The sequence below is a fragment of the Chiloscyllium plagiosum genome, chromosome 38 (assembly GCF_004010195.1).
Source record: "Chiloscyllium plagiosum isolate BGI_BamShark_2017 chromosome 38, ASM401019v2, whole genome shotgun sequence".
Classification (NCBI taxonomy): Eukaryota; Metazoa; Chordata; class Chondrichthyes; order Orectolobiformes; family Hemiscylliidae; genus Chiloscyllium; species Chiloscyllium plagiosum.
Genome location: NC_057747.1, coordinates 7,341,235 through 7,357,704, shown reverse-complemented (window position 1 = coordinate 7,357,704; position 16,470 = coordinate 7,341,235). Strand labels below are relative to the sequence as shown.

Below are 16,470 nucleotides of genomic sequence, written 5' to 3'. Positions count from 1 at the left end.
GGTACAGGAACACTGTAGGGGGTGAGGAGCAGTGGGTACATGAACACTGCAGGAGGTGTGGAGCAGTGGGTACTGGAACACTGCAGGAGGTGGGGAGCAGTGGGTACAGGAACATCGTAGGAAGTGGGGAGCAGTGGGTACAAGAACCCAGTAGAAGGTGTGGAGCAGTTGGTACAGGAACACTGTAGGGGGTGTGGAGCAGTGGGTACAAGAACCCTGTAGAAGGTGTGGAGCAGTTGGTACAGGAACACTGTAGGAGGTGTGGAGCAGTTGGTACAGGAACACTGTAGGAGGTGTGGAGCAGTGGGTACAAGAACCCAGTAGAAGGTGTGGAGCAGTTGGTACAGGAACACTGTAGGGGGTGAGGAGCAGTGGGTATAAGAACCCAGTAGAAGGTGTGGAGCAGTTGGTACAGGAACACTGTAGGGGGTGAGGAGCAGTGGGTACAGGAACCCTGTAGGGGGTGAGGAGCAGTGGGTACAGGAACACTGCAGGAGGTGGGGAGCAGTGGGTACAGGAACACTGTAGGGGGTGAGGAGCAGTGGGTACATGAACACTGCAGGAGGTGTGGAGCAGTGGGTACTGGAACACTGTAGGGGGTGAGGAGCAGTGGGTACAGGAACACTGCAGGAGGTGTGGAGCAGTGGGTACTGGAACACTGCAGGAGGCGGGGTGCAGTGGCTACAAAAACACTGTTGGGGGTGAGGAGCAGTGGGTAGAGGACCACTGTAGCAGGTGAGCAGCAGTGGGTACAGGAACACTGTAGGGGGTGGGGAGCAGTGGGTACAGAAACACTGTAGGGGGTGAGGAGCAGTGGGTACAGAAACACTGCAGGACCTGGGGAGCAGTGGGAGCACTGTCGGGAGGTGGGCAGCAGTGGGAACTGGAGAAAAGTACAGTGATAGGAATGTGATCAATTTAAATGGAGGTACAGTCAGCTAGATTTTCTCAACAATGTACATGCCTTTTCTTTAAATTTTCAAATGTTTGCTACCCTCATACAGTCAGGAGCAAGAACAGGTACATTCTCACTACTAAATTAAGTCATGTTTGGCTCATTTATAGAGTGCCTAAAATGTCAGGAAATATTCCATGACCACTCACTGAAGGAAACAGAAAGTGGAGGAGGCAATGGCATGGTGGGATTATCAATAGCCTCTTAATCCAGAGACTGTGGTACTGTTCTGGGAGTCCAGGTCCGGTGAAATATGGCATTCATTCTGGAATTAAGAGCCTAACAATGACCATGAAACTTTTGTGAATAGACCCTTTAGGAAAGGAAACCTGGTGTCTTCACCTGGTCTGGCCTACATATGACTCCATACCCACAGCAATGTGGTTGACTTCTAACTGCACTCAGGGTTCTTAGGGATGGGCAATAAATACTGGCTTAGCCAGTCATGTCCACATCCCATGAATGAATTTTTAAAATGTCACAGTGCCTAACAGAAGTTAAGGTAAACTAACCAAATGCTTTGTCAAATAAGAATCTAGAATTTGTAGAGCTCCTTTGGCAACCTCAAGATGATCCAAAGTATCTCACAGACAAATAAGATCTATCTTAATTGCAGTCATTATTGAGACAACAGCAATGGGCATGAACAAATTATATCTATCTAGATAATTAGTGACATTCACCCTTGGAGTCCTAAAACCAGCAAAAAACTTATGCATCAGCAGTTTGTAAAGCAACAGCAAATTCCCTTGAGGAAATCCAGCTGGTTTGTGAGCTGTAACCTTTTGCTTCAGAAATTGTGCTGCTCTGAAATGGCCTCTGTTCTCTTAATGGCATCTTCTAAAATGGAGTTGCATCAATGACTCATAGACCATCCGATTAATAAATCCGATCCTTACTGGAAGTGGATCACCAACATCTGGCAAAATCTTTCCAGTTCTGTCAGACATGGAGATCCTGTTGGAGATATACAGCAACATCCGAAGAATGTAAGAGACTAAATATTAGTCTGGTCCACTTCCTGATAGCTCATTGCTAAAAATGTGCCTTCAGTCCAATTCTACACTCACTCACATTCTTCCTCTGTTCTCTTTTCTCTGGGTTCCAGCTGAACTCCACTCCACTCCATTTTATTCACTCCCTTCTTATAATTTCTATTATAACATTTGCAAAAGTAATTCTCCTTTCTGAAAGCACATCACTGGCTGTAGATAGAACTTCATAATTGCATTTTTTTTTTCATTTCATGTCTTCTGTATTATTCTAAAGCAATAACCTTTTCTCTTGAGTTCGTTCATGGAAATTGGGCTTCCCTAGTAAAGCCAATACCTTTTGTCAATCTCTACTTCAGAAGGTGGTAATGAGCTACTTTCTTGAATACAACTGAGTAGCTTGCCAGGCCACTTCAGAGGACATTTCGGAGTCCACCACATATAGGTCAGACCAGAATATGACAGCAAATTTCCTTCTCTATAGGAAACTAATTGTACCATATCGGTCTTTATGACAATCCAGTAATTTCTTTGGTTACCATTATTGATAGTATTGAGGGTTCCAGAAACCGCATGTAGACCTCAAGAGGGAATTTGCTACTGTTATATAATGGAAAGATTATTTCTACTGAATTTCACTCCATTCTTCTGTCTCTAGACCCTTTTGTTTTGTGAAAGTAGACAATGGCTTGATCATAGATTCGCTACAGTGTGGAAGCAGGCCATTCAGCTCATCGAGTCCACACCGACTCTCCAAAGAGCATCCCACCCAAACCCACCCCATTCCCTGTAACCTTACATTTCTCATGGCCAATCCACCTAACCTGCACATCTTTGGACTGTGGGAGGAAACCAAAACAACTAGAGGAAACCCACATAGGCATGGTGAGAATGTACAAACTCCACACAGACAGTCGCCCGAGGGTGGAACTGAACCTGTGAGGCAGCAGTGCTAAACACTGAGCTGCCATGCCACCCTTTTTGTCTTCTTTGAATTACCATAACCATGAGTACTAGGAAATATGTGCTCAAAGATTTATGCCTGATCAACATTTTTCTAATATTATAACACCTGGACTGTAGGCAGCCCAATTATCCAAGGTCTCAAAGCCTTTGAAATGTGGATGGACAGAATTTTACCATCAAGAACCGGAAATTCAACCGTTTTATCTGAAAAAAATGCAACAATATGCACTGCTTGAAGGTACAGTAAATGGGAAAATGAGATGAGGTAAACATGGACTTCAACAGTTTCATTTCCCTTCTCCCACCTCACCCTAGTTCCAAACTTCCAGCTCAGCACTGTCCCCATGACTTGTCTGGACTTGTCCTACCTGCCTATCTCCTTTTCCACCTATCCACTCCACCCTCTCCTCCCTGACCTATCATCTTCATCCCCGCCCCCACTCACCCATTGTACTCAATGCTACTTTCTCCCCACCCCCCCTCCTCAAGCTTATCTCTCCACGCTTCAGGCTCACTGCCTTTATTCCTGATGAAGGGCTTTTGCCCGAAACGTCGATTTCGCTGCTCCTTGGATGCTGCCTGAATTGCTGAGCTCTTCCAGCACCACTAATCCAAAATCTGGTTTCCAGCATCTGCAGTCATTGTTTTTACCCCATAGTTTCCTGACAAGCAACATCAAGGAGTGCACACAAACAGTGAGGCAGTGAGGATAGTGGTGCACCATTCCATCCATCCTTAAATGAGAGGAAGGAGTCTGGAAAAAGACCTCTCATCAAATAATTGTCTCACTGTCCTTGTTCAAACAAGCCAGTTGGGTATTGTCATTGCTTCTCACATTAATCATGAGATGTGTACGTAGCCATAGTTTTCTAGAAATGAAAGATATTGAGGGATATTGGAATGGTACAGTAAAATGGTATTGAGGTAAAAAAATCAGACATAATGTAGATGAATGACAGAACAAGTTTGATGGGCCAAATTGCATATTGTTCCTATTCTATTTCTGAGAGATTTTAAAAAAAAACCGCTTTTCTCTGTTTCAGTTCCTTCAAAGCCAGACTCCATGTGCTGCTATGGGAGATGTGGAGGTGGGGGGGGGTTGGAAGTGAGACAAAACCTGTTGGGAGGGGGGGGGGGGAACCAACAGGGTGCATGTTATGTTCAGTCTGCTCAGGTCTCCTGACCTCTGCTCTCTTCTGATTGTGTGATTGCAGCTGACTTCTGTTGGCAGTATCTTTCTCAGTATCTATCCCAAGATTGAACAGAAGAAAATTTTTGGAGACTCCCTCCTTGGGTGCAGGGCCTTACTCAACATGAGAAGAAAAGTTCACCAGATTTAGCATGGAGTTCAATGCCTCAGAATTTTGCAACTCATAACCTTACAAGAAATAAAATAGGGAACCAGAAGATTGGATGCGCTTATGTCTTGGATATCCTGCTATCTCCTTCTCCAATTTGCACTCCTACTGAGACAGAGGTCGTCTCAGGCGCTCACAAACCTCAAACTAATGGGTGATATCTGTTAGTAGATTCAAACTAGGGGTAGAATCATTAAATCTCTACAGTGTGGAAACAGGCCATTCGGCCTATCTGGTCCATCCCGATTCTCCAAAGAGCATCCCACCAAGATCCACCCTTTACACTATCCTTGTAACCCTACAGTCCCATGGCTAATCTACCTAGCCTGCACATCCCTGGATACTATGGGCAATTCAGCACAGCCAATCCATCTAATCTACACATCTGTGGACTGGGGGAGGGAGCTACAGCAGCTGGAGGAAACCCATGGAGAGGATGTGCAAACTCCACACAGACAGTTGCCCAAGGGTGGAATTGAACCCAGGTGCCTGGTGCTGAGGAAACAGTGCTAACCATTGTGCCACCATGTCACCCAGCAGTTGTTCAAATAAAAACTATGAGACATTGGTTTTCCTTGTGCAGAGAGTTTATTGACTATCCAAGTCTGGCTGCTGTATCCCCAGTCATAGCTACTCCCTTTATACATACCTAGACATCAATTAATTAACAGCTGTAACCTGTCTCCTTTCTGTCCCTAATTGCATCTCCTTTCATTCATTCATGGTACATGGGCATTGCTGGCTGGACAAACATTTATTACTGATCTCTAACCTGCGTTGAGGAGATGGTGGTAAACTGCCTTCTTGAACCACTGCAGTCCATTTGCTGTAGGTTGACCCACAATGCTGTTAGGGAGGGAGTTCCAGGATTTTGATCCAGCAACACTTGAGAAGTGACAATATATTTCCAAGTCAAGATGGTGTGAGACTTGGAGGAGAACTCGCTTTTATTAACAGTCTCAGTGGATATCTGTGAAAGTGGAACAAGAGGTGAGGCTGTGGCAGAGGATGTTATGGTCATCTTATTTAAAGGAAAATATACTGAAAGGAGGAAGGTCTGGAGATACTGTGCGTAGTGTCCCTGCCTCTCCTAAGCCAGAGATCCTAGGTACAAATCTTATTCCAGTCCATGACACAGTCACGTCAAGCAGGCTGAATAGCATCCTGCAAATCTTTCTGACACACCCATAAAAGGTATGGGAAAGAACAGAAGAGATTCCTGATAGCCATGTGGTTACCTAGAGATATTATTGCTAACTATTTGTCCAGAGACCTAGAGAATATTTTGGAGACCTTGGTATGAATCCTGCGATGGCAGATGGTGAAATTTAAACTCAATACATATCTGGACTTAGTCTAATGATGACCATGAAACCATTGCCAATTCTCAGGAAAAGTCCATCTGGCTTACTAATGCCATTTAGGGAAGGAAACTGCTATTCTTGCCTGGTCTGGCCTACACGTGACTCCAGACCCATAGACTCTTAACAATTAGATGCGGCATTAAATGCTTGCCTAGCCAGCAACACCCACATCCCGTTAATGAATAAAACAGAGATCCTGTGGATCAGACTGGTGCCAACAACACACAGTTCAATTCTCGTTCTGGCTGCGGTAGGTTTGCAATTTACTTTCTGTGGTGAAGATTGTGATGCTGTGGGTTGGACTTGCCTTTAAGCAAAGAACTCAAGAAGAAAGATAGTGAAGCAGTGGAGAGCAAATTGAGAGTCCCACTGAGGCTGTTAATGTACAAAGCAATTACTGCATTACATTACCAGATTAATCATTACATTCAAAGGTTAATAATTAACAATGGATAAAGTGTTACATTGAGGAACTAGTGAGATGTGATACACCAGGGAGCATTACACTAAAGGATTAATGATGAGAAAAAGGCTACAGCACTGTGGGGGTTACTGATATGCACTGAGAAGTGTTACACCAAGAGTTACTGAAACATGACAAATGACCTGCATTCAAATAGTGCCATATTCCAACCTCAGGACACCCCAAAGCCAGTTAAGCAGACTGGGGTGGCATGGTTGCTCAGTGGTTAGCACTGCTGCCTCACAGCACCAGGGACCTGAGTTCAATTCCTGCATTGGGTGACAGTTTGTGTGGAGTTCGCACATTCTCCCCGTATCTGTGTCGGTTTCCTCCGGGTGCTCCGATTTCCTCCCACAATCCAAAGATGTGCTGGTCAGGTGAATTGGCCACACTAAATTGCCCATAGTGTTAGGTGCGTTAGTCAGGGGTAAATGTAGGGTAACGGGTCTGGGTTGTTGTGGACTTGTTGGGCCGAAAGGCCTGTTTCCATTTTGTAGAGCATCTAATCTAAAATAAAATGTTGTAATCTCTGTGGATTACCACTTTGATATGTTCAAGACGCTATTGTGCTTCACCAATGGTCATCCCAATGATCCCTTGAGCAATGTTGTCAACAGCTCCTTGCTCCTGCACGGCTGCAAGGTCAGGGGTAGGTGCCAGACAAAGGATGGCTCAAAAAGTCCTCAAAGGCTGTACAGGAGAAAGACTGTGTATCTCTTACCAGCTGTGAATGAAGTAGGTTGTAACAGAAAGCTGCTCCCAGCCATGAGGGCTCAACACCACCAAAATCCGACTTCCAAACCATCAAGATTATGTGAACAATGCCAATATCACCAAGGCCGCCTTGTTACGTGCTGGTTTCTGCAAGGGTCCAATGTCTGAATCCTTTGGCTGGTTATGGGGTCAGGTCTGTGAACCTGGAGTTCCTGGTCAAGATCCTGCACTTGGGACAAGAGACGTGAAGGCCAATCATCAGCTGTGTTGGGACAGGGGTCTCTTTGGGCTGCAGCATCTGTAACTGAGTAGATCTCTTCTACTCACCTTAAATGGGAAGGACGCTAGAAAAATAAAGGCCTAGTGCCACTTTCTGCTGGTTGAGGAACCATTCTTTGCAAGATGACGGGCAGAAAAGGGAAATTTTTAATTTCACAACTTGGAATGTTAGAAGACTCATCTCAAGAGTGAGCACCCATGAAGAACTCTAGATGCATTGTGTGAGATTTTGAGATTCCAAATTGACATCCCCAACCTCAATAAGACCTGCCTTCCTGAGAAGGAGCAGTGAAGAAGCAAATTGCGGGATGCAGGTCCCACTGGAAAGGCAAGAGTGACAGCAATCCTCATATCCGCACAGTTGGCTTTGCAATCAGGACTAGGTCCTTGCGTGCATTGTCAAAACCCCCCAATTATAGAAATGAAAGACTGATGACACTTCACCTCCATCTGAGCTGTAACCATGAGGTCACCATTGTCAGTGCTTATGCCAAGACACTCGATTCCCGTGAAGACATGAAGGAAACATTTTTTCTAACCTTGAGGAAGTCCTCACTGCCAACTCAAAAGATGGCAAGGTCATTCGTTTTGGGGAATGTGACATCAGGCCGCTACCATTGGGAAATAGGGGTGGGAAAGGCTGCAAATGGTGTCATCCGGCTGACAAAGGCTGCTCAGCCTGGCCTCATTATCACAATCAGCCTCTTCCTCCAAAAGGACCAATACAAAACCACATTTAGAGTGTAGGTTTGCTTGCTGAGCTGTAGGTTTGATATCCAGACGTTTCACTACCTGGCTAGGTAACATTATCAGTGGTGACCTCCAAGTGAAGCGAAGCTGTTGTCTCCTGCTTTCTATTTATATCTTTCTCCTGGATGGGGTTCCTGGGATTTGTGGCGATGTCATTTCCTGTTCGTTTTCTGAGGGGTTGATAGATGGCACCTAGATCTATGTGTTTGTTTTTGGCGTTGTGATTGGAGTGCCAGGCCTCTAGGAATTCTCTGGCATGTCTTTGCTTAGCCTGTTCCAGGATAGATGTGTTTTTTTTCATCTGTGTGTAGGACTACAAGGGAGAGAGGGTCGTATCTTTTTGTGGCTAGTCACCATTTCGACTGGGACAACATATCTATCCTGGGACAGGCTAAGCAAAGACATGCCAGAGAATTCCTAGAGGCCTGGCACTCCAACCACAATGCCATAAACAAACACATAGATCTAGATGCCATCTATCAACCCCTCAGAAAACGAACAGGAAATGACATCGCCACAAACCCCAGGAACCCCATCCAGGAGAATGATATAAATACAAAGCAGGAGACAACAGCTTCGCTTCACTTGGAGGTCGCCACTGATGATGTTACCTAGCCAGGTAATGAAACGGCTGGATATCAAACCTACAGCTGAGCAAGCAAACCTACATCCTAAGCCTCAACCTGAGCTGTAAACCTTGCACAAAACCACATTCTAGATCAAAGAACTGACACCTCTTGCGTTACGTCATTGTTCAGGTCAAAGTGAGCACTGTATCGCTTGGTCTGTATGAAGGACTGGTGCCTGTTGGACAGATCACTGATTGATTCAGTCAGTAATGTACACCCACTGAGCATCAAAACATCACAAAGACCAAAGGTGGAAGAGGTGAACTGCAATGTCTTAGTCCTAAAGCAGCCCAACTGAAGACAGGAATTCCAAATTCAGCTCATGACCGATCTGGAAAATTTGTTTAACTCAACTCTAGAATTCTAGTGCACTCAAAAGAAAGTCGGCTGTATGAGATTCCATTGGGTTTGAGCGTCATCATCACCAGGATTAGTTTGACAAAACTGCTGTTGAATTGTATGACCTCCTGGACCAGAGCCTTCACTACCTAGCAGAACAAGTCAAAAGGACAGCAATCTAACAGCTCCAGGCCTTTGTCCAATGGCAAATCCAGTAGATAAAAGATATGAGATAGGAAGAGAAAGCCTGAGAGATCCAGCAACGTGCTGGCCATCAGGACACAAGGCTTTCCCAAAGCCACCAGGCCCAATTATGAACTGATGTTAAATGGATATGATCGTCTTGCTCACAGGATAGTGCTTCTCTTCTTCAAGATCCAAGGATACTCCAAAGAACATTTTCAGCAACTCAACAGTGAATCCCCAGCAGCAGCTGACACTCTCCAGGTTATCCCTCCTGGCCCTGCGGTAGAACATGGCAATCAAGTTTTCCACATTGAACACTGAACTCCCATAAATAGCAATGAGATGAAAAACCAGGTCCTATGGGTGCTGGCAGATGAATAAATAGAATGGCCTTACTCTTCTTTAAAGAGGTGTCACTCATCTGAGAGAACAGAGTTTAGTATCTCATCAAAAGTTCATCCCAAATATTAACTCCTGATAATGACTGCACAACAGAGAGTTAAATACGTAATAAATGTTACTATAAGAGATAGTGATACATGATTAACGCAGTGTTACACCAAAGGGTTAACTATGTGCAATGATATATCTCTTCAGCTTTGTTTCTGAGTTTTATTTGCACTACATGATATTATTGGAACAGCAGCCAAGAATTGCACAAAGTTTGATATTAATCTGAGAACAATAAAAGGTTATTCATAAATCAGAGCTGATATGATGCATTATAACAGGTTCGTGTCAGATTTACTTATATGGGGAAAGAATTAGAGTTCAGCAGAAAGGCATAATTGTACAAGCACACACTCCCAATAATTTGGAGTCCCGCTCTCATAAAACTGGCTCTATGCTGTCAAACCTCAGGTTACTTTCAAATGTCCAAAATTCATATTGTGTGCAATTTTTTGCCTCCATGACCAAGTCTACCAATGTCCAATATCTGGGATAATAAAACTCAGGGTGAACAAGGAAGCCTTGAAGCATGATAATAATACCAGATATCACCCTAACCTTGATTTTTAAGACTTGGTAGACTAGCATCACACTGGCATACCTGCGTAGTTCAGGGCAAACCATGAACTCATTGCAAAAACATAAGTGAGCAGCCTGTCAAGTTAAAATATCAATAATATTAGTTGAGTCACAGAATTGTGTTCAGTAATGACTTGAGTTTGCATTGTGTTACAGAGAGTAACAGTTTGGGGAATTATCAGAGAGCATCATAATTACAGATCACACCAAACAGAACACAGAAGAGTTATATTATGTGGCAACATTTGGTCTGGCAAAAAAGTCAAATTTTCCAAACACTTGCTGAGGAGTTTTGGTTGTTTCTGGAGAGTGTGGATAGGAAAATGCAGTAAGCAGCTGATCTAACAAATTATTTTTATCATCATTTGGAAAGCTGGCCATTCTGATGTGCAGGTGCGCTCAATTGGAACAAACCAGTCTTTAAACAGCAGCCCAGCTGGAATATAGAGCCAGTCTCAGTGTCCACAAAAACCCCTTCTGATTCACTAATGACCTTTCGGGAACAAAATCAGTCTGGCCCTACATATGAGTCCAGACCCATAGCAAGGTGGTTGACTCTCAACAGCCTTTTGAAATGGGTAACTGTGACCCTCAGTTTAAGGATGATTAGGGATGGGAAACAAATGCTGATCTTTCCAGTGAGGCTGACGCACCAAAAAAAAGAGTAAAGAAACACAAATCTAACACTTCCCACTGGTGCAGTGCAAATTACCTTGTGTGACCAGCATGGACTTTTTTGGACTGAATGGTCTGCACTGGTGCTGTTAATATTATTCATTACTTTTAAAAAATTCATTCATGCGATCAGGGCATCACTGGCTGAGCCAGCATCTACTGCCCATCTCTAATTACCCAGAGGGCAGTTAAGAGTCAACCACATTGCTTTAGGTCTGGAGTCACATGTGGGCCAGACCAGGTGGGGAATGGCAGTTTCCTTTTGTAAAGGACATTAGTGAACCAAATAGGTTTTTCCAACAATTGACAAAGGTTTCATGGTCACTGTTAGACTCTTACTTCCAGATTTTTATTGAATTCGTATTTCACCATCTGCCACAGTAGGATCCGAACACAGATCCCCAGAATGTTACCTGGGTCTCTGGATTAACAGTCCAGTAGGCCATCACCTCCTCCGCTGGCTTTTCAGCAACAAGCCTGACTGGAGGTCAAATCTTTCTCAGAGAACAATCTGATATCTTGCTTTCGTGATCTGCAGTTACAATATTTTACCAATAGGAATGAACCAGCAATGTCTTATTAATGTCTTCCTCCATCTCCTGCCCTGTAGCAAAGACCAGGTCAGCAGAGTTCAAGAGAGCAGCAAAGGACAAATTTGCTTTCTTTTTGTTGCAGACAGTCGCCATCTTGAAATGTGGTGGGCCTACACAGGAAGGCCTTGTTGCACACCATTATCTGAGAGGCAGTGCATGATATTGAACACGCGGTAATCATAGAGTCCCTACAGTGCAGATAGAGGCTGTTTGGCCAATCAAGTCTGCACTGACCCTCCTAAGAACATCCCAACCAGGCCCGCTCCGCCACTTTAACCCCGTATTTACCATGGCTAGCCCACTTATCCTACACATCCCCGGAGATTAAGGGGTGGTTTAGCCAATTTATAATGGAGGACAGGTCACCATTGAAGGAGCTGAAAGTGGTTTGGCCTTGGACACTGAGGAAATCCAATGAAAATGTCCTGGGGTAAGGTATTAGGCTGGTTCCAAATAATGGAAGAGCTTCCTGACTCCCATTTTGATTTTGATTTTAATCTTAATTTTAGTAGGGTACCTTAATGCCACACTCAGTCAAGTGTCGCAAAGTGCGTTGCTGGAAAAGCATTGCAGATTAGGCAGCATCCAAGGTGCAGAAGACTCGACGTTTCGGACATAAGCCCTTCATCAGTCAAGTGTCCTGAGTATTTTGAACTCCAGCCACAAGAGATCCTCAACTCTGTTTAACAAATCTAGTCTCCCTCATTCTTGGCCTCAGTAACATTATAGCTTTTAACATGAAAGACCACAGAACATACCAGAAAAGATGGACAAGTTCCCACATGCATAGACCCTGGGCCAATTCCTACTATTACATTTCCCAAGGCAAACACTTTTTAAATGAACAATTTACCTCATGTGACATTTTGTTTAATTCCTTCCTTATATGAGTGTTGCTAACTTGTGCACAGCCTGCATGAAAGCTCCAGGTTGCTGTAAACTCACATAGCTGCCCAGCTTAGACACAGCATTGTGTATAAATGGGAATCAGCACAAGTTATGATCTCTGCACAGCAGAGCTTTGAATTTTTAAAATGTCCTTTCAGAGGATGTGGGCATCCTCTGGCTGGGCCAGCATTTATTATCCATCCCTAGTTGCCTTTGTGAAGGTGGTGGTGAGCTGCCTTCTTGAACCGCTGCAGTCCGTGTGGTGTAGATAAACCCCCAATGCCCTTAGGGAGGGAAATGCAGGTTTTTCACCCGGCAACACTGAAGAAATGGTGATACATTTCCAAGTCAGGAGTGTGTGTGTGTGTGGTGGAGAGGAACTTATATATGGTGGTGTTCCCATGTATCTGCGGCCATTATCCTCCTGGATGTTATAGGTTATGGGTTTGGAAGGTGATGTCAAAGAAACTTTAGTGTACTGTTGTTTTGCATCTCGTCAATGGTATACACTGCTATCACCAAATGCCAGTAATGAAGGAAGTGAATAGTAAAGGTGATGGATGAAATGCCAAACAAATGGGCTTCTTTGCCCTGGATGGTGTCAAGCTTAAATGTTGAAGGAGTTGCACTCATCTATTTAAGTGGAAAACATTCCATCACAATCCTAGCTTTAGCTGTGCAGAAAGTAGACAGGCCATTGGCAAACAGGCTGAAAGGTGATGAGCTCAGGTTTACTGGAAAGCAGGAGGCATATAAAAAGGTCACATGATCAACAATACCGTCCAGCACATTTCCTCCACTTCCCACATCTCCATCCTTGAACCCCACCTCTCCAACCGCAACAAGGATAAAACCCCATGGTCCTCACCTTCCACCCCACCAATCTCCGGATATAATGCATCATCCTCTGCCATTTCCGCCACCTTCATTCAGACCCCACCACCAGAGATATAGTTCCCTCCCCACCCCTTTCAGCACTCTGCAGAGACCATTCCCATCACGACTCCCTCGTTAGGTCCATACCTCCCACCAACCCACCCTCCATTCCCATTACCTTCCCTTGCCACTGCAAGAGGTGCAAAACCTGTGCCCCCATCTTCCTCCTCACCTTCATCCAAGGCCCCAAAGGATCCTTTCCCATCTGGCAGAGATTTTCCTGCATAACTAAACACTTCATCTACTGTGTCCGTTGCTCTCGATGTGGGGGTCTCCTCTACATTGGGAAGACAGAACACCAATTTGTGGAGCGCTCCAGAGAATATCTCCGGGACATGTGCACTAAACAACCCCACTGCCCTGTTGCTGGACATTTCAAAACCTCCTTCCATTCCGCCAAGAACATCCAAGTGCTAGGCCTCCTCCACCACCAAATCCTAGCCACCAGACACCTGGATGAAGAACGTCTCTGCCTCTGCTTCCACCTTGGGACCCTCCACTACACAGAATCAATGTCGATTTCACCAATTTCATCATCTCCCCTCCCTTTGCCTTATCCCAGATCCAACCCTCCAGCTCAGCACTGCTCTCTTGAACTGTCCACCTCCCTTCCCACCTATCCACTCCACTCTCCGCTCTGACCTATCACCATCACCCCCCCACCTTCATCTACCTATCGCATTCCCAGGTGCCTTCACCATAGCCTCACCCCACTCACATTTAACTCTCAGCCCCTTTGCACACCCCCCACATTCCTGATGAAGAGCTTATGCTCGAAACATCAACTCTCCTGCTCCTTGGATGCAGCCTGACTGGCTGTGCTTTTCCAGCACCACACATTTTGACTCTGAGCTCCAGGATCTGCAATCCTCACATGCTCCCCTTGGAATAGTGAAGCCTGGTGTTAACAGAAATGAAGTGCTGCAGACACAGAGGCAGAGTCAGGTGATACCATGGAGGTGCAAGTAAGTAGTCTTAGAGATGGAAGGGATGTGTGCTTAGAAGCAGAGCCTGGGATCAAATAAGACATTGGGTTTGTGCAGAGTCTGGTTCAGCCTGAGATAGGGACCAGACAGAGGGGTTAGAACCAGTGACTGGGGAACAGAGTTTGTGGCAGGCACGAATGTCTTTGGTTTTCCCAATAAATACTCAGTTACAGCCAACAAAGCAAAGCTCTTGCTTCCAGAGGAAGTGGTGGAGGCTAGCACAATTGCAACATTTAAAAGGCATCTGGATGGGTATATGAATAGGAAGGGTTTATAGGGGTATGGGCCAAGTGCTGGCAAATGGGACTTGATTAGGTTATCTGGGCGAGATGGACGAGTTGGACCGAAGCGTCTCTTTCTATGCTGTACATCTCTACGACTCTATGACCATGACTCTTTCGGAAAGATTGGAGTCTGGTTTCGGGAACCATGGTGGTGTGTTGGCAATGGGCACTGCAGCATAGTGCTTCTCTGACCCAACTAACGATCCAGAGACATAAGTTCAAATCCCACTGGAACAGATGAGGAATTTAAAAATAAATTAAAATCTAGGGAAAAAGAAACCTAGTCTCAGTAATGAAGGCCACGAAATGTGCATCTACTGTCATAAAAACCCATCCAGTTCATTAATGTCCTATAGGGAAGGAAATCTGCTGTCCTTACCTTGCATAGTTTACATGTGACTCCAGACCAACAGCAATGTGGTTAACTGGTAAACTCCACCAAAATGACCCAGTCAGTCAGCCAATGAAAGAAGATGGTTCACTAACATTACCTTCAGGGTAATTAGGGAAAGGTAATTAACGCTGGTCTTGCCAATGATGCCCACATCCTATGAATAAATAAAACATTTGCACAGCAGCAATACATTTCATAAGCTATAGGCTTTGCTTTGGGCTTTTCTTGAAGCCAAAAGGAAACAGTTGCTCCACAGTAAATTGTGGCCAATTTTCAAAATGAAACCATTTCAGACTGGCTTGAAATATTTTCATTCTCTGGACAAGTGCTTTTTTGCACTGTTTTAATTGTTTGGTGTGTTTAATCAGCTCAAATTCTATGCAATGTCAAGCTATGACATAACAGCTGTTTGTGTATTGCTACTGCACCATGATCCTAACTTCAACAGTGCAGTGCACAAGCGGTTCTTCAGCTAAAACCTGAAGAAGATAATTGACATACCACAGCCCAGTCAGGACATGATGACCTCTCATAGAGTTGCCTGTTCAGCTAACATTTTGATCCCATAATGTAGCAGGAAAAGAAACTTGTTCCAGTGGTTTATCACCAGCAATTTAAAACAAAATTCATGCACCCCTCCTGAATTTTCCTGTCGTATATTCTGGTTTGGCATAATTTCAGGGGAGGTGATGGCCTAATGGTATTATGCTGTACTGTTAATCCAGAGACCGAAGTAATGTTCTGGGGACCCAGATTCAAATCCCACCATGGCCCAGGAATCTGGAATTAAGGATCTAATAATGACCATGAATTCAATGTTGATTGTCGGAAAAACCTATCTGGTGCAGTAATATGCTTTAGGGAAGGAAACTGCCTGCATGTGACTCCAGACCCACAGCAATGTGGTTGATTTTTAACTGTCCTCTGGGCAATTAGGGATGTCCACATCCCGTGGGTGAATATGTGGCTCTTGCCGAGTGAAGTTGTTTAATTGCTTCCATGAAGGGCCCCGATTCCTTACAAATATTTGGTACCCCATCCTGATAGCTATTCTTCGGATATGAGAGTGGGAACAGACAAGTTTCAATCACCCTCCCCCTACCCCAGGATAGTTCTTCAACAATTCCGTAAGGTCTCACAATTGCCCAGTCCTAACTCAATTTATTTGCTTCAACGGGTAGCACCGTGGCTCAGTGTGGCACTGTGCCACACAGCACCAGGGACTCGGGCTTGATTCCAGCCTTGGGCGACTGTCTGTGTGGAGTTTGCACATTCTCCCCATGTCTGCGTGGGTTTTCTCCAGGTGCTCCGGTTTCCTCCCACAGTCCAAAGGTGTGCAGCTTAGGTGAATTGGCCATGCTAAATTGCCCATAGCGTTGTGGGCTGTGTAGGTTAGGTGCATCAGTCAGGGGAAATATTAAGTTCTAGGGTAGGGGAGTGGGTCTGGGTGGGATACTCTTTGGAGAGCCGGTGTGGACTCATTGGGCCAAATGGCCTGTTTCCACACTGTAGAGATTCTATGATTCTAACGTAACAGGGTGGGATTTGAAGGCTCAACAGAATGTTTTCAAGGATGAGGAATTTTAGAGACAAGTTTACAAGTTGTGTTTGTTCATTGTAGCTCTCGAGTTGTCTGGTAAAGTGGGGACTGTAACCAACAGATTAGAGATACAATACAGTTAATTCCAGG

At 44.8% G+C, this 16,470-nt stretch overlaps 1 protein-coding gene across 2 annotated transcripts in view; it reads right to left on the bottom strand.

Annotated features, from left to right (window-relative positions):
- Positions 1-16,470, bottom strand: part of LOC122541784 (transmembrane protein 150A-like) — a 117,777-nt gene that overhangs the window by 34,335 nt on the left and 66,972 nt on the right. The gene's annotated exons all lie outside the window — the stretch shown is intronic.